This window comes from Salmo salar, chromosome ssa20, assembly GCF_905237065.1.
Source record: "Salmo salar chromosome ssa20, Ssal_v3.1, whole genome shotgun sequence".
In the NCBI taxonomy this organism is placed as follows: domain Eukaryota; kingdom Metazoa; phylum Chordata; class Actinopteri; order Salmoniformes; family Salmonidae; genus Salmo; species Salmo salar.
In genome coordinates, this window is record NC_059461.1 from 40,896,028 (window position 1) to 40,923,199 (window position 27,172).

General features: G+C 43.7%; 1 non-coding gene and 1 pseudogene across 1 annotated transcript; both read right to left on the reverse strand.

The window, feature by feature from the left end:
• LOC123729168 (F-box/LRR-repeat protein 17-like) overlaps positions 1-27,172 on the reverse strand; it is a 761,340-nt pseudogene that overhangs the window by 515,120 nt on the left and 219,048 nt on the right.
• trnat-ugu (transfer RNA threonine (anticodon UGU)) lies at positions 7,581-7,656 on the reverse strand. Its single transcript has one exon. It is a non-coding gene; the product is annotated as a tRNA-Thr (tRNA).

Genomic DNA, 27,172 nt, shown 5'->3' on the forward strand with positions numbered 1-27,172 from the left:
ATTTACAGCAAGGACCTGGGGAATAGCTACAGGCAGGGGCGCAACTTTCACTGGGGACATGCCCCCCCAAATTTCTGAAATGTCATATTTGTCCCCACAAGTTTTATCATTGGAATGTGATACAAAATGAGGCAACGGTGTGCTTTAGGACCACGGGGATGGCTAAGAGCAGTCAGGTAGGCTTTTTGGAGTGTTTAAAAATGTATTAATAATTATGTCCCTCCCCAGATTGGGAATTTAGCCAGGACACCGGGGTTAACACCCCAACTATTACAATAAGTCCCATGCGATCTTTACTGACCACAGATAGTCAGGACATCCGTTTTTAATGTCCCATCCGAAAGTCGGTATCTGCACAGGGCAATGTCCCCAATCACTGCCCTGGGGCATTGAGATCTTTGTTTTTTGACCAGAAGAAAGACTGCCTCCTACTGGCCCTCCAACACCACTTCCAGCAGCATCTGGTCTCCCATCCAGGGACCGACCAGTTCTATAAGACCATAGTCTTTGAGAACTAACAATCACCAAAATAAAAGCTAGACAACTAAAACCAGATAAAGTATGTAGAAATGATAATGGACCAACATTTTTGTTAATTTACAGCCTTATTCTAAAATGTAATAAATAGTTTTCTTTCCTCATCAATGTGAAAAAAGTCAAGAGGACTGAACGTCACACGGAGCTCTAGCTTGGCTTCCTGAACTCGTTAGGAACTCGCCTTTCATCTCATATTAATAAAATCTATAAATGGTTTTAGATTACTGGCTACAAATCGATCTGTGAATGTGCTACAGCTAAGAAACCCTTTCCCCTTGCTGCGCTACGATGCAAGGATGGATAGCAGACATCGGGTTCAGACAGGAGTTGATGGACAATCGGAAGAGCGAATGAAATGCTAGGAGAGAAATCCCAGCTTCAAGTGGTGAAAGAGAGAGAGGGAACAGGAGTTAGAGAGAGAGAGAGAGAGAGAGAGAGGTAAAAAGAGAGAGGCAGAGAGAGAGAGAGAGAACAGGAGAGAGAGAGGGAGCAGGAGAGAGAGAGAGCAGAAGAGACCGAGGGAGCTGAAGAGAGAGAGATGGAGCAGAAGAGAGAGAGAGAGAGGGAGCAGAAGAGAGAGGGAGCAGAAGAGAGAGGGAGCAGAAGAGAGAGAGAGAGGGAGCAGATGAGAGAGGGAGAGAGGGAGCAGAAGAGAGAGAGAGATGGAGCAGAAGAGAGAGGGAGCAGAAGAGAGAGAGAGCGAGCAGAAGAGAGAAAGAGAGGGAGCAGAAGAGAGGGAGCAGAAGAGAGAGGCAGAGAGAGGGAGCAGAAGAGAGAGGGAGCAGAAGAGAGAGAGAGACGGAGCAGAAGAGATGGAGCAGAAGAGAGAGGGAGCAGAAGAGAAAGAGAGACAGGCAGAAAGAGAGAGAAAGCAAGAAAGAGAGTGAGACAAGCAGAAAGAGAGAGAGGGAGCAGAAGAGAGAGGGAGCAGGAAAGGGAGAGAGAAATAGAGAGACAGGCAAAAAAAGAGAGAGGGAGCATATGCTTCAGTATTACCTCTGAGATTTTGACATGAATCCACAGAAACTGTCCATTTCATACAACGGCTGGAGAAAATTTGATCATTATCTCCCTTATAACTGTACAGCTGACAATGAATGAGAGTGGGCTGCTGTTAAACTGGAGAGTACACCATCAACATGGCCTGCACAGCAACTAATGGACAGTGTGTGTGTGGCGCTAATTATTGTATGCTCCCACAATTGGACATAGGGTCATTGTCAAACACTTATTTACTGCCAAGTCAATGCTAATGCTTTGTAAAAAAAATAATTACTCTGCACTATAAACCCATCAAATAAAACACTGACAGAAGACAGACATGGTAACATACTGCATGAAGGCATCTATATATACAAGTAGGCGTCTATATATACTAGTAGGCGTCTATATATACTAGTAGGTGTCTATATATACTAGTAGGCGTCTATATATACTAGTAGGCGTCTATATATTTTTTTAGTTTTTCTAAATTTCACCTTTATTTACCAGGTAGGCTAGTTGAGAATAAGTTCTCATTTGCAACTGCGACCTGGCCAAGATAAAGCAAAGCAGTTCGACACATACAACAACATAGAGTTACACATGGAATAAACAAACATACAATCAATACTACTGTAGCAAAAGTCTATATACAGCATGTGTAAATACGGTAGGATAAGGGAGGTAAGGCAATAAATAGGCCATGGTGGCGAAGTAATTACAATATAGCAATTAAACACTGGGATGGTAGAATGTGCAGAAGATGAATGTGCAAGTAGAGATACTGGGGTGCAAAGGAGCAAGATAAACAAATAAATACAGTATGGGGATGAGGTAGTTGGATGGGCTATTTACAGATGGGCTATGTACAGGTGCAGTGAACTGTGAGCTGCTCTGACAGCTAGTGCTTAAAGATTGTGAGGGAGATAAGAGTCTCCAGCTTTAGTGATTTTTGCAGTTCGTTCCAGTCATTGGCAGCAGAGAACTGGAAGGAGAGGCGGCCAAAGGAAGAATTGGCTTTGGGGGTGACCAGTGAGATATACCTGCTGGAGCGCGTGCTACAGGTAGGTGCTGCTATGGTGACCAGCGAGCTAAGATAAGGCAGGGCTTTACCTAGCAGAGACTTTTAGATGACCTGGAGCCAGTGGGTTTGGTGACGAGTATGAAGTGAGGGCCAGCCAACGAGAGCATACAGGTCACAGTGGTAGGGAGTATATGGGGCTTTGGTGACAAAACAGATGGCACTGTGATAGACTGCATCCAATTTATTAAGTATAGTGTTGGAGGCTATTTTGTAAATGACATCGTCAAAGTCGAGGATCGGTAGGAGGGTCAATTTTACGAGGGTATGTTTGGCAGCATGAGTGAAGGATGCTTTGTTGCGAAATAGGAAGCCGATTCTAGATTTAATTTTGGATTGGAGATGCTTAATGTGAGTCTGGAAGGAGAGTTTACAGTCTAACCAGACACCTAGGTATTTGTAATTGTCCACATATTCTAAGTCAGAACCGTCAAGAGTAGTGATACTGGACGGGCGGGCGGGTGCGGGCAGTGATCGGTTGAAGAGCATGCATTTAGTTTTACTTGCATTTAAGAGCAGTTGGAGGCCACGGAAGGAGAGTTATATGGCATTGAAGCTCGTCTGGAGGTTAGTTAACACAGTGTCCAAAGAAGGGCCAGAGGTATACAGAATGGTGTTGTCTGCGTAGAGGTGGATCAAAGAATCACCTGCAGCAAGAGAGACATCATTGATATATACAGAGAAGAGAGTCGGCCCGAGACTTGAACCCTGTGGCACCCCCATAGAGACTGCCAGAGGTCCGGACAACAGGCCCTCCGATTTGCAACAATAAACTCTATCAGAGAAGTAATTGGTGAACCAGGCGATGCAATCATTAGAGAAACCAAGGCTATTGAGTCTGCCGATGAGGATGTGGTGATTGACAGAGTCGAAAGCTTTGGCCAGGTCAATGAAAACGACAGCACAGTATTGTTTCTTATCGATGGCGGTTACGAAATCGTTTAGGACCTTGAGTGTGGCTGAGGTGCACCCATGACCAGGTCTGAAACCAGATTGCATAGCGGAGAAGGTACGGTGGGATTCGAAATGCTCAGTAATCTGTTTGTTAACTTGGCTTTCAAAGACCTTAGAAAGGCAGGGTAGGATTGATATAGGTCTCTAGCAGTTTGGGTCTAGAGTGTCTCCCCCTTTGAAGACGGGGATGACCACGGCAGCTTTCCAATCTATGGGAATCTCAGACGATACGAAAGAGAGGTTGAATAGGCTAGTAATAGGGCTTGCAACAATTTCGGCAGATCATTTTAGAAAGAGAGGGTCCAGATTGTCTAGCCCGGCTGATTTGTAGGGGTACAGATTTTGCAGCTCTTTCAGAACATCAGCTATCTGGATTTGGGTGAAGGAGAAATGGGGGAGGCTTGGGCGAGTTGCTGTGGGGGGGTGGAGGGCTGTTGATCGGGGTAGGGGTAGCCAGGTGGAAAGCATGGTCAGCCGTAGAAAAATGCTTATTGAAATTCTCAATTATAGCCTCAGTGCAGTGGGCAGCTGGGAGGAGGTGCTCTTATTCTCCATGGACTTTACAGTGTCCCAGAACTTTTTGGAGTTTCTGCTACAGGATGCAAATTTCTGCTTGAAAAAGCTGGCCTTAGCTTTCCTAACTGCCTGTATATATTTGTTCCTGTCACGTCCTGACCATAGTAAGATGTTATTTTCTATGGTAGAGTAGGTCAGGGTGTGTTTTGTGTTTTTCTATGTTTTGTATTTCTATGTTTAAGTTCTAGTTTTCTATTTCTATGTTGTTTTTTTGGGATGATCTCCAATTAGAGGCAGCTGGTCCTCGTTGTCTCTAATTGGAGATCAAACTTAAGTAGGGTTTTTTTCCACCTGTGTTTGTGGGTAGTTGTATTCTGTTTAGTCTATGTACCTGACAGAACTGTGCGCTTTCGTTTTTCTCTTTTTTTATTTTGTCTTTAGTGTTTTTGAGTTAAAATACATTTCATCATGAGCACTCAACACGCTGTGCTTTGGTCCCCTCTCTACGACCGCCATTACAGTTCCTAACTTCCCTGAGAAGTTTCATATCACGGGGGCTATTCGATGCTAATGCAAAACGCCACAGGATGTTTTTGTGCTGATCAAGGGCAGTCAGGTCTGGAGAGAACCAAGGGCTATATCTGTTCCTGGTTCAATTTTTTTGGGATGGGGCATGCTTATTTAAGATGGTGAGGAAGGCACTTTTAAAGAATAACCAGGGATCCTCTACTGACGGGATGAGGTCAATATCCTTCCAGGATACCCAGGCCAGGTCGATTAGAAAAGCCTGCTCGCTGAAGTGCTTTAGGGAGCGTTTGACAGTGATGAGGAGTGGTCGTTTGACCGCAGACCCATTACGGATGCAGGCAATAAGGCAGTGATCGCTGAGATCTTGGTTAAAAACAGCAGAGGTGTATTTGGAGGGCAAGTTGGTTAGGATGATGTCTATGAGGGTGCCCGTGTTTACGGATTTAGGGTTGTACCTGGTGGGTTCATTGACAATTTGTGTGAGATTGAGGGCATCAAGCTTAGATTGTAGGATGGCCGGGGTATTAAGCATGTCACAATTTAGGTCACCAAGCAGCACGAGCTCTGAAGCTAGATGGGGGGCAATCAATTCACATATGGTGTCCAGGGCACAGCTGGGGGCAGAGGATGGTCTATAGCAAGTGGCAACGGTGAGAGACTTGTTTCTGGAAAGGTGGATTTTTAAAAGTAGAAGCTCGAATTGTTTGGGTACAGACCTGGATAGTAAGACAGAACTTTGCAGGCTATCTCTGCAGTAGATTGCAACCCCGCCCCCTTTGGAAGTTCTATCTTGTTGGAAAATGTTATAGTTAGGATGGAAATTTCAGGGTTTTTGGTGGTCTTCCTAAGCCAGGATTCAGACACAGCTAGGACATCCAGGTTGGCATTGTGTGCTAAACGGGTGAACAAAACAAACTTAGGGAGGAGGCTTCTAATTTTAACATGCATGAAACCAAGGCTTTTACTGTTACAGAAGTCAACAAATGAGAGCACCTGGGGAGTAGGAGTGGAGCTAGGCACTGCAGGTCCTGGATTAACCTCTACACCACCAGAGGAGTAGGATAAGGGTACGGCTAAAGGCTATCAGAACTGGTTGTCTATTATGTTCAGAACAGAGAGTAAAAGGAGCAGATTTCTGGGCACGATAGAATAGATTCAAGGCATAATGTACAGACAAAGGTATGGTAGGATGTGAGTACATTGGAGGTAAACCTAGGCATTGAGTAATGATAAGAGATATTGTCTCTAGAGACGTTTAAACCAGGTGATGTCACCGCATATGTGGGAGGTGGAACTAAATGGTGGGTTAAGGCATATTGAGCAGGGCTAGAGGTTCTACAGTGAAATAAGACAGTAATCACTAACCAGGACAGTAATGGACAAGGCATATTGATATTAGGGAGAGGCATGCGTAGCCGGGTGATCAATAGGGGTCCAATGAGTGGTCGGGCTGGCTGGGGACACGGCGATTCAGACAGCTAGCAAGCTAGCAGAGGGCCTTAGAGGGACGTCTCGACCGGAGGAAAGTGTGATTTAGCCTCTGTGTGCAGTGACGTCGATAGACCAGTCATGGTGGATTAGTAGGGTTCCGAGTAGCAGAGGGGTCCAGGTCCAATTGGCACAATAGGTATAGTGGACCAAGAAATTGAACGATGGATCTATACAGCTAACAGTCCAATATGCTCTAGACAGCTAGCGGGCCATGGCTATCGTTCCCATTATGGTGTCTGTGAGAGCATGGGCAGCACCATTGAGGTCATCTCCATTTTGAAGTAGTATATTTTTCTTCTTCTACTACTTCTATGAGTTGGTAAACAAACTGAAAGGGTGTATACTGCCACCTGGAGGGTGTTGTTTGAACAGGTATAAAGCCAAGGTTGGTGATTTATTGCCACCTGCAGATATGGAATTGGGCGGCAGGTAGCCTAGCGGTTAAGAGCATTGGGCCAGTGAACGAAAGGTCGCTCACTGGATCAAATCCCCAAGCCGACTAGGTTGATGTGCACTTGAGCAAGGCACTTTATCCTAGTCGCTCTGGATAAGAGTGTCTGCTAAATGACTCAAATGTAAATGGAATGTTTGCTCATGTGACATTATTATTGCTCACGTGACCTGAATGGAATTATGTGACCCTTCCTTAACCCATAGGAAGTCCCACTCAGTTGACTACTTCAAAATGGTGAAAGTCCTCAAAGTCCACATCTGTTCAAGGCCCTTACCACAGTTGATGTTTGCAAAAGGCAAGGCACCATGCTCAGCCTTGTCCACTGATGTAGAGAGAGGAGCACAGCTCAGCAACAACACACAGCTGTGTCATTGTGTGTGTGTGTGTATGCCCTTTAGTACACTGATAAGCAAGCAGGCTTACCCCATCCATAGACTGATAATGATGAAAAGACGGAGAGAGGGATGGAGAGAGGGAGGCTTAAAGACGGCATTAGAGGAATGCATACAAATGTAATATTATGGGATAATATTGTCTGGTGGAAACAAATCACTACACATTGCCCAGAGGCAGTAACCCTGAAATACCTAGAGCTGTTTGAACAGGAGACTAGGTCAGCCATCAGTTACACACAGGGAACAGGTGGACACAACCTTGGTCAGGCCAACATGGAAACAAAGTGAAATGGACTGAGATAGGAGATGAGATAGAAACATTATTAAGGCTCATGTTCTGCTGATTGGGGCCTGGTTTCTCTAGGGACCCTGAGTGTATAGCACCACACACAACAAACAGAGCAAAGGCCTATAAGTCTGGATTATTACCAGTACATGACTAATGTAGAGGGTTTAAATCTTTATATGGCCCCCATGATCACATATCCTGCAGCAGCCTGCCCTGAACCACACACACACACACACACACACTGAACCATACACACACTGCAGGACACTGAACCATACACACATATCCAGAGCGACTTACAGTAGTGAAAGCATACATTTCATACAATTTCATACATTTTTTTTTTTCTGTGCTGGCCCCCCGTGGGAATCGAACCCACAACCCTGGTGTTACAAACACCATGCTCTACCAACTGAGCTACAGGGAAGGCTGTAGGACACACTGCAGGACACTGAACCATACACACATTGCAGGACATTGAACCATACACACACTGCAGGACACACACAGAGAGATCACTAGAAATAGACTTCCATTTGAAAAGCTCCTGAGAATGTCAATATACGCCTTCCTTAGCAAATAAAACAACAACAACAAAAAGATTGCCCAGCACTGGGCGCAAACTCGTTATGCTCGGAGCCGAAGCACTATGAAACTACAAGATCTTGTTGGTGTGTCTGTGCGTGCATGTGATGAATTCCGCTGAGATTGCAGGTAGCTGTGGTATTTGGTCCTCAGTAATGCTCATGGCTGCTAATGGCATTTAGCACCAACACCAATGAAAACAGGTGAGGGGGCAGGGTGGTCTCCACAACTAGACAAACAACACGCTCCAACACATACAGGCTCCAAGGAACTGAGAGGAGGATGCGATACTCATCGTCACACTCACAAAAATACGCACGCACACGCACGCACGCACACACACACACACACACAGCATGCCCTCTAGGAACAACAAACCAGAGAGGGAGAACAACAACAGAGGGTGAAGACGAGAACCAGCGCTGTAAAAGAGTGGGAGAACAGTCTCCCTGGAATACAGCAAATAAAACATACAACAGTATACAACAATAAGCATGTATATGTATTTCTTTGATAGGCCATGTTTTGTACCCTGCACCTGTCAATTGTTGGATGTGTGAAGTACTATGGAACCAGGTCCCTGTCCATGAGATGGAATCAACACTAACAGCAGTACACTCAAATACTACATGAATCTTTACACCTGGTCTCTTGTTAAAGAGCTTTGTGATTACAGTAAACTTCAATTAAAAGCAGTCTCAAATCGTCGCCTGTCACTTTTAATAGCCGGGCAACGGCACACATTTCAGCAAATAAACACCCATTTCAAATAAACGGCGGGTCTAAATGAATTGTTTATGATATTTAATGTTTGATTAGTTACATTAAATAATTCAGTAATGACTCAGTAATGATAATTCAGTAATTATGGGAATCATCCGTTTTAATCGCAACTAAGAAACTGCTAGCCATTGGCTGCTAACAGACATTGAAAACGATAGAGGCCTCTAGTGGCAAAAATCCCATATTAGCATGGGCAGCGCCATTGACAGCTTCCACCATTTTAATGTAGTCAACTGGATGGAACTTCCAATTTCATTGGCTGATCCCTCCTCGTGACAAAGTTGGAGTCATGTCGCCAGCCAAACGTGAAGAAAATGTTTTGAATACTTTAAAATGGAGATAATCTTGTCTTGTCCCGTCCCGTCCCATGTATCATTTTCTTTGTATATATTTCGTATACATACTCCCCTGCAACCCGCCTCACCCAATGTGGTACGGATCTGCTATTTTTTACACTTTAGAGCCAGAACCCACATCAGAAGCTAAGCAGCTAACTAGCTACTAGCAAGTAGTCAGTTAGCCATTACTAGCGGTAATCACCGTTAACTCGGTGATTACCGAGTTAGTAGTCAGTCAGCCAGCCTCAGCCCGGTCAATTCCTCCCAGTGCACAGCACAATATCAACCCAGAGCATATTGGACTGCTTTTTCTCTACCACATCTCCAGATTCCTACTTCAAGCTCTGAACCTTCACACCGGCTCATCACAGCTAGCTAGCTGCTATCCGAGTGGCTACTCCTGGCTAACGTCTCTGTCCCAAAGCAAGCACCAGTTAGCCTGGAGTTAGCCTCGAGCTAGGCCCATCTCCCGGCTAGCCGAAGAGGTCCATCAGCCAATTCTTGGGCTACAATACCTATTTTGCCAATTGGCCTGGACCCTTTAACTGCCGACATGGTGCCCCGCCAATCCATCACGACTGGTCTGCCGATGTAACCCTCCAAGGAGGTTTCAACAGGGTCTTCCGTTGCGACGTCCCCCGTAGGCCCATCTGCTAGCTTGCTAGCCCCGGGCTGCTAGCTGTCTGAATCGCCATGTCTCCAGCTCACCTAGCTACTCACTGGACCCTATAATGACTCAGCAACACATGCCTCTCCCTAATGTCAATATGCCTTGTCTATTGCTGTTTTGGTTAGTGATTACTGTCTTATTTCACTGTAGAGCCTCCAGCCCTGCTCAATAGGCCTTAGCTAGGCCTTTTGTTCCACCCCCCACACATGCGGTGACCTCACATGAATTAAATGGTGCCTCTAGAGACAAAACCTCTCTCATCGTCACTCAAATCCTAGGTTTACCTCCACTGTATTCACATCCTACCATACCATTGTCTGTACATTATGCCTTGAATCTATTCTTCCGCACACAGAAATCTGCTCCTTTTACTCACTGTTCCAAACGGACTCGACGACCAGTTCTTATAGCCTTTAGCCGTAACCTTATCCTACTCCTCCTCTGTTCCTCTGGTGATGTTGGGGTTTAACCTGTTAGTGCTAGGTGGCAGTATTTACAAGGCCGGATAAAAAACTTACCCGATTTAATCTGGTTATTACTACTGCCCAGAAACTAGAATATGCATATAATTATTGGCTTTGGATAGAAAACACCCTAACGTTTCTAAAACTGTTTGAATGGTGTCTGTGAGTATAACAGAACTCATATGGCAGGCAAAAACCTGAGAAGATTCTGTACAGGAAGTGCCCTCTTTGACCATTCCTTGAGCTTCTTGACTCTTTTTATTGAAAACTTAGGATCTTTGCTGTAACGTGACACATCCTACGGCTCCCATAGGCTCTCAGAACCCGGGAAAAAGCTGAATGATGTCGAGGCAGCCCCTAGCTGAAAAACATTAGCGCGTTTGGATAGTGGTCGGTCAGAGTACTATGAGACTGAGGCACGTGCACGAGGTGACCCCATGTTTTAATTTTCTCTCTCTTTGTACTAAAACACAGATTCCCGGTCGGAATATTATCGCTTTTTTACGAGAAAAATGGCATAAAAATGTATTTTAAACAGCGGTTGACATGCTTCGAAGTACGGTAATGGAATATTTAGAATTTTTTTTGTCACGAAACGCGTCGTGCGTGTTACCCTTCTTTACACTTCGGATAGTGTCTTGAACGCACGAACAAAACAGAGGATATTTGAACATAACTATGGATTATTTTGAACCAAACCAACATTTGTTATTGAAGTAGAAGCCCTGGGAGTGCATTCTGACGAAGAACAGCAAAGGTAATAACATTTTTCTTACAGTAAATCTGACTTTGGTGAGGGCTAAACTTGGTGGGTGTCTAAATAGCTAGCCCTGTGATGCCGGGCTATCTACTTAGAATATTGCAAAATGTGCTTTCACCGAAAAGCTATTTTAAAATCGGACATAGCGAGTGCATAGAGGAGTTCTGTATCTATAATTCTTAAAATAATTGTTATGTTTTTTGTGAACGTTTATCGTGAGTAATTTAGTAAATTCACCGGAAGTTTGCGGGGGGTATGCTAGTTCTGAACGTCACATGCTAATGTAAAAAGCTGGTTTTTGATATAAATATGAACTTGATTGAACAAAACATGCATGTATTGTATAACATAATGTCCTAGGTGTGTCATCTGATGAAGATCATCAAAGGTTAGTGCTGCATTTAGCTGTGGTTTGGGTTTATGTGACATTATATGCTAGCTTGAAAAATGGGTGTCTGATTATTTCTGGCTAGGTACTCTGCTGACATAATCTAACGTTTTGCTTTCGTTGTAAAGCCTTTTTGAAATCGGACAGTGTGGTTAGATTAACGAGAGTCTTGTCTTTAAAATGGTGTAAAATAGTCATATGTTTGAGAAATTGAAGTAATAGCATTTCTAAGGTATTTGAATAATGCGCCACAGGATTCCACTGGCTGTTACGTAGGTGGGACGATTTCGTCCCACCGACCCTAGAGAGGTTAACCCAGGCCCTGCAGCCCCTAGCTCCGCTTCCCCAGGCGCTATAATTTCTCAACTTCTGTAACCATAAAAACCATTGGTTTCATGCATGTTAACATTATAAGCATCCTCCCTAAGTTTGTTTTATTCACTGCTTTAGCACACTCTGCCAACCCGGACGTCCTAGCCATGTCTGAATCCTGGCTTCGGAAGGCCACCAAAAATCTTGACAATTACATCCCTAACTATAACATTTTCGACAAGATAGAACTGCCAAAGGGGGCAGAGTTGCAATCTACTGCAGAAATAGCCTGCAGAGCTGGATCCCTACAAATCAGCTAGGCTAGACAATTTGGACACTCTCTTTCTAAAACTATGCAATGAAATTGTTGCAACCCCTATTACTAGCCTAGTCAACCTCTCTTTCATATTGTCTGAGATCCCCAAAGATTGGAAAGCTGCCGCGGTCATCCCAGTCTTCAAAGGGAGAGACACTCTAGACCCAAACTGTTAGACCTATATCTATCCTACCCTGCCTTTCTAAAATCTTCGAAAGCCAAGTCAACAAATAGATCACCAACCATTTCGAATCCCACCATACCTTCTCCAGTATGCAATCTGGTTTCCGAGCTGGTCATGGGTGCACTTCAGCCATGCTCAAGGTCCTAAATGATATCATAACCGCCATCGATAAGAGACACTACTATGCAGCCGTCTTCATCGACTTGGCCAAGGCTTTCGACTCTGTCAATCACCGCATTCTTATCGGCAGACTCAATAGCCTTGGCTTCTCAAATGACTGCCTCGCCTGTTTCACCAACTACTTCTCAGATAGAGTTCAGTGTGTCAAATCGGAGGGCCTGTTGTCCGGACCTCTGGCAGTCTCTATGGGGGTGCCACAGTGTTCAATTCTCGGGCCGACTCTTTTCTCTGTATACATCAATGATGTCGCTCCTGCTGCTGGTGAATCTCTGATTCACCTCTATGCAGCCGACACCATTCTGTATACTTCTGGCCCTTCTTTGGACACTGCTACCAAACCTCCAAACGAGCTTCAATGCCATACAACACTCCTTCCGTGGCCTCCAACTGCTTTTAAATGCTAGTAAAACTAAGTGCATGCTCTTCAACCGATTTCTGCCCGCACTCGCCCACCCGACTAGCATCACTACTCTGGACGGTTCTGAGTTAGAATATGTGGACAACTACAAATACCTAGGTGTCTGGTTAGACTGTAAACTCTCCTTCCAGACTCACATTAAGCATCTCCAATCCAAAATTAACTCTGGAATCGGCTTCCTATTTCGCAACAAAGCCTCCTTCACTCATGCTGCCAAACATACCCTTGTAAAACTGACTATCCTACTGATCCTTGACTTCAGCGATGTCATTTACAAAATAGCCTCCAACACTCTACTCAGCAAACTGGATGTAGTCTATCACAGTGCCATCTGTTTTGTCACCAAAGCTCATATACTACCCACCACTGCGACCTCTATGCTCTCGTTGGCTGGCCCTCACTACATATTTGTCGCCAAACCCACTGGCTCCAGGTCATCTATAAGTCCATGCTAGGTAAAGCCCCGCCTTATCTCAGCTCACTGGTCACCATAGCAACTCCCACCCATAGCACGCACTCCAGCAGGTATATTTCATTGGTCATCCCCAAAGCCAACACTTCCTTTGACCGCCTTTCCTTCCAGTTCTCTGCTGCCAATAACTGGAACGAATTGCAAAAATCACTGAAGCTGGAGTCTTATATCTCCCTCTCTAACTTTAAGCATCAGCTGTCAGAGCAGCTTACCGATCACTGTACCTGTACACAGCCAATCTGTAAATAGCCCACCCAACTACTTCATCCCAATATTGTTACTTATCCTCTTGCTCTTTTACACCCCAGTATCTCTACTTGCACATCATCATCTGCACATCTATCACTCCAGTGTTAATGCTAAATTGTAATTATTTTGCCTCTATGGCCTATTTATTGCCTTACCTCCCTACTCTTCTACATTTGCACACACTACATATATTTTTCTATTATGTTATTGGCTGTACATTTGTTTATGTGTAACTCTGTGTTGTTGTTTTAGTCACACTGATTTGCTTTATCTTGGCCAGGTCACAGTTGTAAATGAGAACTTGTTCTCAACTGACCTACCTGGTTATATAAAGGTGAAATATATAATTTGTTTTAAATAATAATACATGGCAGTTACTGTGCATTAGAAAAGTATTCAGACCCCTTCCCTTTTTCCACATTATGTTATGTCACAGCCGTATTCTAAAATTGATTAAATTAATACACAATACCCTATAATGACCCCATAAAATCATAAATGCCTTATTTAAGAGCAAAAACGAAGCCATGAGGTCGAAGGAATTGTCCGTAGAGCTCCGAGACAGGATTGTGTCGTGGCCCAGATCTGGAGAAGAGTACCAAAATATTTCTGCAGCATTGAAGGTCCCCAAGAACACAGCGGCTTTAATCATTATGAAATGGAAGAAGTTTAGAACAACCAAGACTCTTCTAGAGCTGGCCACCCGGCCAAACTGAGCAATCGGTGGAGAAGGGCCTTGGTCAGGGAGGTGACCAAGAACCCAATGGTCACCCTAACAGAGATCCAGAGTTCCTCTGTGGAGATGGGAGAACCTTCCAGAAGGACAACCATCTCGGCAGCACTCCACCAATCATGTCTTTATGGTAGAGTCGCCAGACGGAAGTCACTCCTTAGTAAAAAGTCACAGGACAGCCCACTTGGAGTTTGCCAAAAGGCACCAAAGGACTCTCAGACTAGGAGAAACAAGATTCTCTGGTCTGTTGAAACTAAGATTGAACTCTTTGGCCTGAATGCCAAGGGTCACTTCTGGAGGAAACCTTGCACAATCCCTAAGGTGACACATGGTGGTGGTAGCATCATGCTGTGGTGATGTATTTCAGTGGCAGCGACTGGGAGACTAGTCAGGATCGAGGGAAAGATGAACGGAGCAAAGTAGAGAAATCCTTGATGAAAACCTGCTCCAGAGTGCTCAAGACCTCAGACTGGGGCGAAGGTTCACCTTCCAACAGGACAACAACCCTAAGCACACAGCCAAGACAACGCAGGAGTGGCTTTGGGAGAAGTCTCTGAATGTCCTTGAGTTGCCTAGCCAGAGCCCGGACTTGAGCCCGATCGAACATCTCTGGAGAGACCTGAAAATGGCTGTGTAGCGACGCTCCCCATCCAACCTGACAGAGCTTGAAAGGATCTGCAGAGAAGAATAGGAGAAACTCCCCAAATACAAGTGTGCCAAGCTTGTAGCATCATACCCAAGAAAACTCAAGGCTGTAATCGCTGCCAAAGGTGCTTCAACAAAGTACTGAAGAAAGGGTCGGAATACTTATGTAAATGTGATATATTTGTTTTATATACTCTTGTTTTTTGCTTTGTCATTATGGGGTATTGTGTGTAAATTGATGAAGGGAAAAACAATACAATACATTTTAGAATAAGGCTGTAACGTAACAAAATGTGGAAAAAGTCAAGGGGTCTGAATACTTTCCGAATGCACTGTATAGGACCCAAAGTCAATATACAATTGTAGAAATGTAAAGAAAAACAGGAGTCAAAACAAAACATCAGACTAAACAAAAACATGAAGAAAGAGAGTGGTGGGCTCAAAGATGGAGAAGAGTGTGATGTATCAGTGTATGGGGAGGGTTGGGTACGAACCAGGTTTATTGTAAGGGTTTGTTGCTGCTCAGTATGGTGAAGAGAGGAGTGTCTTTGTAGTGTATTTGATGAGTTTATTTTGGTGATTCTGTCCTTGACAAACTGAAGGAAGGAGTTGCAGACTTCAGTGGAGGGAGTAGAGGTGTCGTCATGGGGCTGAAGTAGTTTGCTGACAGTGGAGAACAGAGTCTGGGAGTTGTTATTGGAGCTGTTGATGGTGTTGGAAAAGTAGGTGGACCTTGCAGCACTGAGGGCATCTCTGTAGGTGGAGAGGTGGAGTTTCTACGCCTCAGCGTGGACAGAGAGCCTAGACTTCCTGCTCAGGTGCTCCACGTGGCGGCCAGCTTGCTTCAGGCTGCGGAGCTTAGGGGTAAACCAGGGAGAGGAGGAGGAGACAGGTTTAGTTTGGAAGGGGCAGCTAGTTCATCATGTGAGTTGGTCAAGGGGCAGGGCAGAGTAGAGCATATGGCATCAGAGAGTTGGACGGTGTCAACAGCTTTGATGTTGTGGAAGGAGATGAGGCTTTTGTCAGTGTTGTGGGGTGAATATGAGGTAAGAGAGAAATGAAGGATCTTGTGGTCAGACAGTGGGAACAGGGAGGGGAAAATATGAGTTAGGTTGAGGCCAACAGACCAGACTAGGTCTAGTATGTGTCCCTTGATGCGAGTGGGAAAATTGACATGTTGGGGAATACAGTCCAGAACAGCAATGAAATCAGAGGCAAGTTTTGAGTTTGATGAGTCCACCTGAATATTCTTATCGCCAAGAAACATTAAGAGGGGGGAGAGTGAGCCAGAAATTTTGAGCAGTTCAGATAGTTCAGACAGGAACGATTCATTAGCTTTAGGAGGACGGTACCACGAGAATAGTGGTCATGGAGCAAGATGATTTGTAGGCAATTGAGGAAGACAGTAGGGAGATACTTTGGAGTTATACAGTACAACGAGGCCGCCACCACGGACGGTGGAGTGGGGGTGACACAAGTAGGCATAACCAGTGGGAGTAGGTTGGTTAAGAGAAAATAAATCACCATGTTGTTACCAAGTTTCAGTTAGGAGGAGGAATTATAGCTTGTTGTCAGATATTAGTTCATGGAGCAAGGGGGCTTTGTTGTTCATTGATCCAGTATTGAGGAGAGAAAAGTTAGTATTGTGAAGCAGAGAGGTGAGTTTATGGATAGTGGTAGGTTGAAGGGGCGTAGTTAGTCATGGTTTACAGTACAAGATGATGTCTTGGGAGAAGGGCGCGAGTGAGACCAGAGAGAGTTAATGTTGCTTCCAGTAACACATGCAGGTAGCAGCGTCTATGTAGGATACATAATGGGTACACCAGAGTATAGCCGATAGTTATTATTCATGGGGGGAGTAGTATTTGGTCTGCAAAAAACAGGGAGGGGGAAACCATTGTAATCCAGGGCAGAGCACAAACAGCAGGAACAGAGAGTAGCCAGTGGGCAGGAGCATGACAGTGATTTAAATCCAATAAAACGTCAGATAAATCCACACAGAAACCACCATGGTTGGCAAAGCAGCAAGCCAGAGCCCAACTAGCATACTCTAAACCAGCCAGCACTAGAACCCACAGTCTGAAACACAACCTTTACCGGCAGAGCAAAAACAAAGGGAGAGTGGAGACTTATTAATGAGATTGATGGCTGAGGCCCACGCGATGACAAAAGAGTGGAAGCTGGGTTAGTAGAGCGAGAGCCAGGGAGAGAAGCGCTAAAGGGGAGAGGCCGTAGAGCTAGCCAGCAAATAAGCAGGGGGGAGGTGGGAGCTACACCAGGCCAAGGGAGAGTCAAAGAGGGTAGGCAGATAGGTATTCCAGAGGGAGGCATGGTAGGGGAATTCCAACATATAGAAATTCCGAAGGCAATAACCCCGAGGTGAGTCAGGGCACCAGGAAGGCCAGCGATCGGAGGAAGAATCCAGGCAGGTGATCACAGCAGCGCAGTCCAGACTCAGAGGTAGGCTAACAGCCAACTAGCAAGCTAGCTAGCACTAATAAGCCAAGGTTGTAAAAGGCACAAAACTCCAGTAGGCCTAAAGATTGACAAAACAGGCAGAAAAGTTGACAAAAATAAACACTTTTTATTTGACGAGGTTATTTAAGCCGGACAACGCTGGGCCAATTGTGCGCCGCCCTATGGGATTCCCAATCACTGCCAGTTGTGATACAGCCTGGAATCGAACCAGGGTCTGTAGTGACGCCTCTAGCACTGTGATGCAGTGCCTTAGACCTCTGCACCACTCGGGAGCCCTTAACGAAAAACAGCTGAAGAACGAACAAATCAAAGCTAATGAGTAAACTGTTACTAAACAACTACCAGGGAGAAGCGGCAGTCAAGCACGATGCCAGCAGATACTCTCGCCCAGATATTACATCGCTGCTCAGGGAAACGTGCTAGCCTCAATGGCGCTGCCTATGCAGTGACAGATGCTATAATGGCACAGATACGAAAGGTGAGTCCTCTATCTATCTCTGTGCTAACAGCTGAGAACTGCTAGCTAACTGGCTAGCAGAAAAAAACAGGCAACAACTTCAGGAGTACAGAACCCCAAAAAATCAACTGATTGCCCTCTAGTGGTGCATGTAAGAACTGACTAAAATGCACAGTCAAAGAGGAGAATAATTATTCTGTCAAGGATGTTTTTTTCTTCTTCGGAAATAGAGGCATACTAAGACAAAAGAAACGTGACAGTGTGTAAATGATAACACATTAGGGCAGGGAATGAAGAAATGGATTCAAATGGCGGAAGCGAATGCTGGAGAGAAAAAAAATTAACTATGCAAATGAGCAAAAGCTGTGTGCATTAAAGGAAATCGACACCTGGCTCAAATAAGCGTATTTTGTCTTCAGTGATTTATGCAAATAAACGCCCAAGCTATTAATTGAAGTTTTACAGTATGTGACAATATGACTAACCCTTCAAATAAAGTTTGAATCCCCCAAAATAAATTTTTAAATCACATTCCACCTGCTGAACTACAGCAGGGAGCAATCATCTTTAACTTTAAATTCCACCTGATGAACTACAGCAGAGAGTAATCATCTTTAACTTTAAATTCCACCTGATGAACTACAGCAGAGAGCAATCATCATTAACTTTAAATTCCACCTGACATGATAGATCGACTACAGCCCTCGTTTCCCACCCCGTTTCCACCTTGTTAGGGCCCCTCAGTAGGGATCCTATTCAGGGGCCCTCCTAAATCACCATGGTAACAGAGCATACACTGCAACTCTGCACATCTCGCTCCCTCAACAGCTGTTGCACAGATAGGTGAAGGGGGTTTGAAAGAAGCGAGAAGAAAGAAAAGGAGGTATGAATTATGGATGTGTCGCGAAGCAAACGGAGAAAGATGATTTCATGTGGATGGGGGGTGAATGTTTGATGGGCGAGAGTGAAACAATGAAGGTAGAGAGAGGTCATCAGGAGAGATGAAGGTCAAAGGTCAAAGTAGTGACCAGTCTCCAACATCGCACCTCATCTCGATGGATAGCAGCCTAATCAAAGCATATTAACTATGGATTGAACACATTTTAATTTCTAGCGTCACACATTACAAACTGAGTAGGCTACTCCAAAACTCATCTTTAAAATGTCAGGATTCAGCATCAACTTTGAAAAGTACACAGCATAACAAAGAGTGTTAGCCCCATCTATGAGTGTGTGTGAGACAAATGAGTGTGAGTTAGACCAAGCACCTTGAAACCCTCCCAGTCCACAGCACTGCTTCACTGGGGTATTGCCTACTAATTATGGCAATGCCTGTAAGCCAAACTCACCTCGCTCCTCTGTTTCTCTGCTTTCCACCTTCAAAACGTCACAGGACGACGCTCTGATTTCGGATTTAAAAAAATGGAAACCATTCAAATGAAAATAGGAACAACTTTGGTTGATTTCCAAAGATAAAAAACTTTTTTGTGTTACTTTTGGTTGAGTTCCTTCAACAATCACATCTTCCCTGAGGAGAGGACAGGTAGAGCATATCTAGGGCCTGACATACAGAGGGGAAGAAAGGGAGGTAGAAAATGGTTAAAAAAGAACTGGAGAGGGAAAGGGAGAAAGAACAGAGGGAGATAGGGCAAACCCAGTTGTAACTTCTCTCGGATCACATTAGGGCTGTCCCCGACTAAAAAAAAATGTTAGCCGACCAAGAGTCAACTGTTCTTTTAACCAATCAATTGGTAGAATTTTTTAAAGGTGTATTTTTACATATAATGGACACATCCTTTGTGTTTTAATGAAATCAACTGTATGCACTGAGATTGTCTGATGCTTTAAGCAAACTGTTTGATGAAATACACACAAATGACTAGAGGGAGTTTATTTGATTGTGCCGGGTCTGGCTCAGACTTGCTGCGCTGTGTTAAGAAAAAGAGACAGCGAGTGACTGTGACTAGCACCCGTTCTCTCTCCTCTCTGCTGCAGCAACCACCACAGAACATCAACAGTGTGTATCACGCTGTCCGTGTTGCTGAAGCTGCAACATAATTACAGCCATTTCTGAATTAAAAGTTATGCTTACCAAAATCCCTAATTCGTTTAGGAAAAATATTCTCCTTTTCCTTGCTCTCTTTACGTGGCACACTTATGCATCTCATGCATGTAACGAATAGGGCCTGACCTATAGCATATCAGAATCACATCAATAAATTGGTTATAACAAACTCTGTACACCTTAACACATGTGACAGCAAAATGGATGCAGAGGACGTGACAAATAAACTTGAAATGGGGAAATGTTTACTGGTTGCTCAGGATGTAAAGGGAAAGTCAGATGTGTGGAATACATTTGACTTGTTGTGGAAAATACTGGAGATCAAGAAAAATAAGGTAAGGAGCAAGCGCTGAGTGCATATTATGTGTGCCGAACAGGTGCTGATAGATTAAAATATAATATTTCTGACCGTTTGGAACAATGTAAACAACTTTAAATAAATTATAAGCATACCAGAGAGTCTGTTGTAAAGTTTTTTGGTTTTATTGTGAAGCTTTTATTACAGCTAAGACTAAAAACAGTCGCATTCATTTGTGAATGCAATTTCAGAAATGGTACGGTTTAGGCCTATTTGTTTTTTACTCTAATTATTCAAGGGTCGCTTTGTTATTTTAAAACAAAAATACTTGATTTCATTTCAAATCATGAATGACTCATATGCTGTGTGATGATATGAATGAATAAATGATTAATTGATACAGTAGCCTATATACTATAAGTATTGAAATAGGCCTAAGTAAGTTACGGGGTGGCAGTGGTTAGAGCTTCGGGCCAGTAACCAGAAGGTTGCTAGATCGAATCCCCGAGCTGACAAGGTAAAAATCTGTCATTCTGCCCCTGAATAAGGCAGTTAAACCACTGTTTCTAGGCCGTCATTGTAAATATGAATTTGTTCTTAACTGACTTGCCTAGTTAAATAAAGGTTAAATAAAAAAGCTAAACAGGAAGCGCTCTTAGGTCTACAGCTTGATGGTGTTTATAGAAGGCTGCTATACAAAACCAAGTAATGATAATGACATTATTTATTATTATAATGATCATAATAATAATTGAATAACAATAAGGAGATAAAGGGAAAAGGAAGGTTATTATTATTATAAATTCAATTTCCTGACAATTTGGAACTGTGTAAACAACACTAAATAAATAATGAATAATACCAGAGAGGCTGGTCTAACAAACAAAACGTAAAGTCTTTATTACAGCATAGCAAAGACTAAAAACAGACGGATTTGTGAAATTGTTTACTTGACATGTTGTTGCGTGACGATATGTGCTCACGGAATCAGTAGGCTAATAAACAAACACTCATACAGGCAACAGAAGCAGGATCTGTCTTATTTCTGTAGATATACAGTGAGGGAAAAAAGTATTTGATCCCCTGCTGATTTTGTATGTTTGCCCACTGACAAAGAAATGATCAGTCTATAATTTTAATGGTAGGTTTATTTGAACAGTGAGAGACAGAATAACAACAAAAAAATCCAGAAAAACGCAGGTCAAAAATGTTCTAAATTGATTTGCATTTTAATGAGGGAAATAAGTATTTGACCCCCTCTCAATCAGAAAGATTTCTGTCTCCCAGGTGTCTTTTATACAGGTAACGAGCTGATATTAGGAGCACACTCTTAAAGGGAGTGCTCCTAATCTCAGTTTGTTACCTGTATAAAAGACACCTGTCCACAGAAGCAATCAATCAATCAGATTCCAAACTCTCCACCATGGCCAAGACCAAAGAGCTCTCCAAGGATGTCAGGGACAAGATTGTGGACCTACACAAGGCTGGAATGGGTTACAAGATCATTGCCAAGCAGCTTGGTGAGAAGGTGACAACAGTTGGTGCGATTATTCGCAAACGGAAGAAACACAAAATAACTGTCAATCTCCCTCGGCCTGGGGCTCCATGCAAGATCTCACCTCGTGGAGTTGCAATGATCATGAGAACGGTGAGGAATCAGCCCAGAACTACACGGGACGATCTTGTCAATGATCTCAAGGCAGCTGGGACCATAGTCACCAAGAAAACAATTGGTAATACACTACGCCGTGAAGGACTGAAATCATGCAGCGCCCGCAAGGTCCCCCTGCTCAAGAAAGCACATATACATGCCCATCTGAAGTTTGCCAATGAACATCTGAATGATTCAGAGGACAACTGGGTGAAAGTGTTGTGGTCAGATGAGACCAAAATGGAGCTCTTTGGCATCAACTCAACTCGCCGTGTTTGGAGGAGGAGGAATGCTGCCTATGACCCCAAGAACACCATCCCCACCGTCAAACATGGAGGTGGAAACGTTATGCTTTGGGGGTGTTTTTCTGCTAAGGGGACAGGACAACTTCACTGCATCAAAGGGACGATGGACGGGGCCATGTACCGTCAAATCTTGGGTGAGAACCTCCTTCCTTCAGCCAGGGCATTGAAAATGGGTCGTGGATGGGTATTCCAGCATGACAATGACCCAAAACACATGGCCAAGGCAACAAAGGAGCGGCTCAAGAAGAAGCACATTAAAGTCCTGGAGTGGCCTAGCCAGTCTCCAGACCTTAATCCCATAGAAAATCTGTGGAGGGAGCTGAAGGTTCGAGTTGCCAAACGTCAGCCTTGAAACCTTAATGACTTGGAGAAGATCTGCAAAGAGGAGTGGGACAAAATCCCTCCTGAGATGTGTGCAAACCTGGTGGCCAACTACAAGAAACGTCTGACCTCTGTGATTGCCAACAAGGGTTTTGCCACCAAGTACTAAGTCATGTTTTGCAGAGGGGTCAAATACTTATTTCCCTCATTAAAATGCAAATAATTTTATAACATTTTTGACATGCGTTTTTCTGGATTTGTTTGTCTCTCACTGTTCAAATAAACCTACCATTAAAATTATAGACTGATCATTTCTTTGTCAGTGGGCAAACGTACAAAATCAGGAGGGTATCAAATACTTTTTTCCCTCACTATATATGGATGATTTATAAAGCCATGCACATTTAACAGGTAGGCTATTGATTGATTATAGACCTAATTCAATTGTGGTTTCAACTCTCCTCACTTTTCTTGTCTCTTAAGTCCGCTGCTGCCTCCGCCACATTGTTCTCAACACCAATATGCTGGTTAACTTTGCTATTATGCACATATCAACATGGTCTAGGAAAAGGCGCCAATTCAACAGCGCACTGATGAGTTTCAGAACTGTGGACAGAGACCGCTATCCAACGCGGGAGGAAGCGCATTTGTTATAAAATAATATTATGTTTATTAGTGTTGAATCACTCTTCTTATGTAATATAACCATATACAATTTCAGGAGCACATGTCTTAGATTGATGGACTGTGCCATCCCCATAGCCTCCACAATGGATCAGTCCACCATGATACTTTTTGTTTTACTGCTTGACTAAAGAAATCTCTGTCGATCAACAGCCTATCGACCAAACAATTGACTAGTCGACTAAATGAGGTCAGCCCTAGATCACATTGAGCATTTATATTCACCTCTGTAACCATTAAAGCTAGGAGTCCTACTGTACCTAACCCCATAGAGAAAGCGAGAGAGACGGAGACAGATTTGGACTAAAAGAAAGAGGCATTACCACAGAGGAGCAATCACTGACTTAAAAGCTTCTCCTGCTGAGTCGAAGAGCTTTGTAGAAATGCAAAAAGAAGAGAGAAATTAGAGTAGCAACGATTGGCTTGTTTGACAGCTACAGCTGAGAAAGCAACGTGTCTTTAGTTGATGGAAGAGAGAAAAGGCAAGGAGGAGATGGAGAGAGAAAGAGAGGGAACATGTGTGTATAGGAGAGTGACAGATAGAGAGAAAGTAAGAAGGTGAAAGAGCTAGAAGAGGAGCAAGCCCAGAGAGCTCTTTGTTCATTTCTGCATCATTCTCTCCTATTAGTTCGGCTCTTCCGGCTGTCCAAACACTGCTGAAACCTAATAAAGCCTGAACACACACACCCACAGCTGAATAAAAACCTGAAGCTTAATGGCGACAGGGGGAGGAGTATTTCCACTCCGCTTTTAAAACCGTACCCCCACACACACACACACACACACACACACACACACACACACACACACACACACACACACACACACACACACACACACACACACACACACACACACACACACACACACACACACACACTACCACTACCCACAATGGATTCACTCATCCAAAACCGCAGACATTTTAAATGGGCTAGATTTAGGTTATTTGGCACACGTCTTGATTTCCCATTTTACACCCGTTTGGAGTGTACGGACAGTCTACATTCCCTATCCTTTTCATAAGTCTACAGTGCCTTTAGAAAGAATTCATATGCCTTTACTTATTACACAATTTGTTGTGTTACAGCCGGAATTCAAAAATGTATACAAAAAAATGCTTTCCCTCACCCATCTACACACAATAGTCCGTAATGACAAAGTGAAAACATGTTTTTAGAAATATTTGCACATTTATTGAAAATAAGATACAGAAATACACTATATATACAAACGTATGTGGACACCCCTTCAAATTAGTGGATTTGGTTATTTCAGCCACACCCATTGCAGACAGGTTTTTTTTTTTAAACTAGCACACATCTATGCAATCTCCATAGACAAACATTGGCAGTAGAATGGCCTTCAACATGGCAACGTCATACGATGCCACCTTTCCAACAAGTCAATTTCTCAAATTTCTGCCCTACTAGAGCTGCCCCGGTCATCAGTAAATGCTGTTATTGTGAAGTGGAAACATCTAGGAGCAACAACAGTTCAGCCGCGAAGTGGTAGGCCACACAAGCTCACAGAACTGGACCGCCAAGTGCTGAAGCGCGTGGTGCGTAAAAATCATCTGTCCTCACTATTGAGTTCCAAACTGCCTCTGGAAGCAATGTCAGCAGAAGAACTGCTCATCGGGAGCTTCATGAAATGGGTTTCCATGGCCGAGCAGCCACACACAAGCCTAAGATCACCTAATGCAATGCCATGTGTCGGCTGGAGTGGTGTAAATCTCTCCGCCATTGGCAGTGGAAACGCGTTCTCTGGAGTGCTCAAATGAAATCAAATTGTATTAGTCACATATGCCGAATACAACAGGTGTAGACCTTACAGTGAAATGCTTACTTATGAGCCCCTAACCAACAGTGCAGTTCAAAAAAAGACAGATAAGAATAAGAGATAAAAAAAAACAAGTAATTAAAAAGGAGCAGTAAAAAATAACAATATATACAGGGGGGTGCCAGACCAGTCAAGTGCGGGGACACCGGACAGTTGATGAATCACACTTCACCATCTGGCAGTCCAATGTACAAATCTGTGTTTGGCGGATGCCAGGAAGACGCTACCTGCCCCAATGGACAGTGCCAACTGTAAAGTTTGGTGGAGAAGGAATAAAGATCTGGGGCTGTTGTTCATGGTTCGGGCTAGGCCCTTAGCTCCAGTGAAGGGAAATCTTAACGCTACAGCATACAATGACATTCTAGACGATTCTATACTTCCAACTTTGTGGCAACAGTTTCAGCATGACAATGCCCCGATGCACAAAGTGAGGTCCATACAGAAATGGTTTGTCGAGATCGGTGTGGAAGAACTGGCCTGCACAGAGCCCTGACCTCAACCCCATCGAACACCTTTTGGATGAATTGGAATGCCGACTGCGGGCCTAATTGCCCAACATAAGTGCCCGACCTCACTAATGCTCTTGTGGCTGAATTGAAGCAAGTCCTCGTTGCAATGTTTCAACATCTAGTGGAAGGCCTTCCCAGAAGAGTGGAGACAGTTATAGCAGTAAAGAGAGGACCAACTCCATATTAATGCCAATGATTTTAGAATGAGATATTCGACGAGCAGCTGTCCACATACTTTTGGTCACGTAGTGTATCTCATTTAAATAAGTACTCACACCATTGAGTCAATACGTATTAGAATCACATTTCGCAGCGACTACAGCTGTGAGTCTTTCTGGGTAAGTCTCTAAATGCTATGCACATCTGGCTTGTACAATATTTGCCCACTATTATTACATTTTTTATTCAAGCTCTGTAAAATTAGTTGTTGATCATCGCTAAACAGCCATTTTCAAGTCTTGCCAGAGATTTTCAAGCAGATTTAAGTCAAAACTGTAACTCGGCAACTCAGGAACATTCACTGCCTTCTTAGTAAGAAACTACCAGTGTAGATTAGGCCTTGTGTTTTAGGTTATTGTTCTGCTGAAAGGTGAATTCATCTCCCAGTGTCTGGTGGAAAGCAGACTGGACCAGGTTTTCCTGGACAAGAAGTTAATTGCTTCCTTCTTTTCACTCTGTCAATTAGGTTGAATTGTGGAGTAACTACAATGTTGTTGATCCATTCTCAGTTTTCTCCTATCACAGCAATTAAACTCTGTAACAGTTTTTTATTTTTTATCCCTGAGCGCTTTCCTTCCTCTCCGGCAACTGAATTAGGAATCACGCCTGTATCTTTGTTGTGACTGGGTGTATTGACACACCATCCAAAGTGTAATTAATAACTTCACCTTGCTCAATGTCTGCTTTTTTTACCCATCTACCAATAGGTGCCCTTCTTTACTAGGCATAGGAAAACCTCCCTGGTGTTTGTGGATGAATGTGTTTGAAATTCATTGCTCAACTGAGGGACCTTAAAGATAATTGTATGTGTGGGATAGAGAGAGGAGGAAGTCATTCAAAAATCATGCTAAACACTATTATTGCACACAGAGTGAGTCCATGCAACTTATTATCTGACTTTTTAAGCACATTTTTACTCCTGAACTTAATTAGGCTTTCCATAACAAAGGGGTTGAATACTTATTGACTCCTGATATTTCAGCTTTTTATTTTGTATTCATTTGTAAAAATTCAGAAAAACAATTCCACTTTGGCATTACGGGATACTGTGTGTAGGCTAGTGACAGAAACATCGTAATTTAATACATTTTAAATGCATGCTGTTAAACAACAATATGTGAAGTCAAGGGGTGTGAATACATTCTGATGGCACTGTACTGTAGGTATGAGCTTGTATTCAAACAACTGTATCACTATGATGGAAATGTGAAGGAGAGTTTTACAAAGATGAAGAAGCATAACACCACATAGTTTGACTCAGATGGAAATACAGTTGGAAGAGCAGCTTACCACCCTCCATCCCACTGCTGACTTGTATCTGAAGCTAAGCAGGGTTGGTCCTGGTCAGTAGCCGATGACGTGGATGTCTGATTCAGAGGGGTTGGGTTCAATGCGGAAGACACATTTCAGTTGAATGCATTCAGTTGACAACTGACTAGGTATCCCCCTTTCCCTGGATGGGAGACCAGATGCTGCTGGAAGTGGTGTTGGATGACCAGTAGGAGGCAGTCTTTCCTCTGGTCAATTTTTTTTTACCCAATGCCCCAGGGCAGTGATTGGGGACATTGTCCTGTGTAGGGTGCCATCTTTCAGATGGGACATTAAACTCTCTGTGGTCAC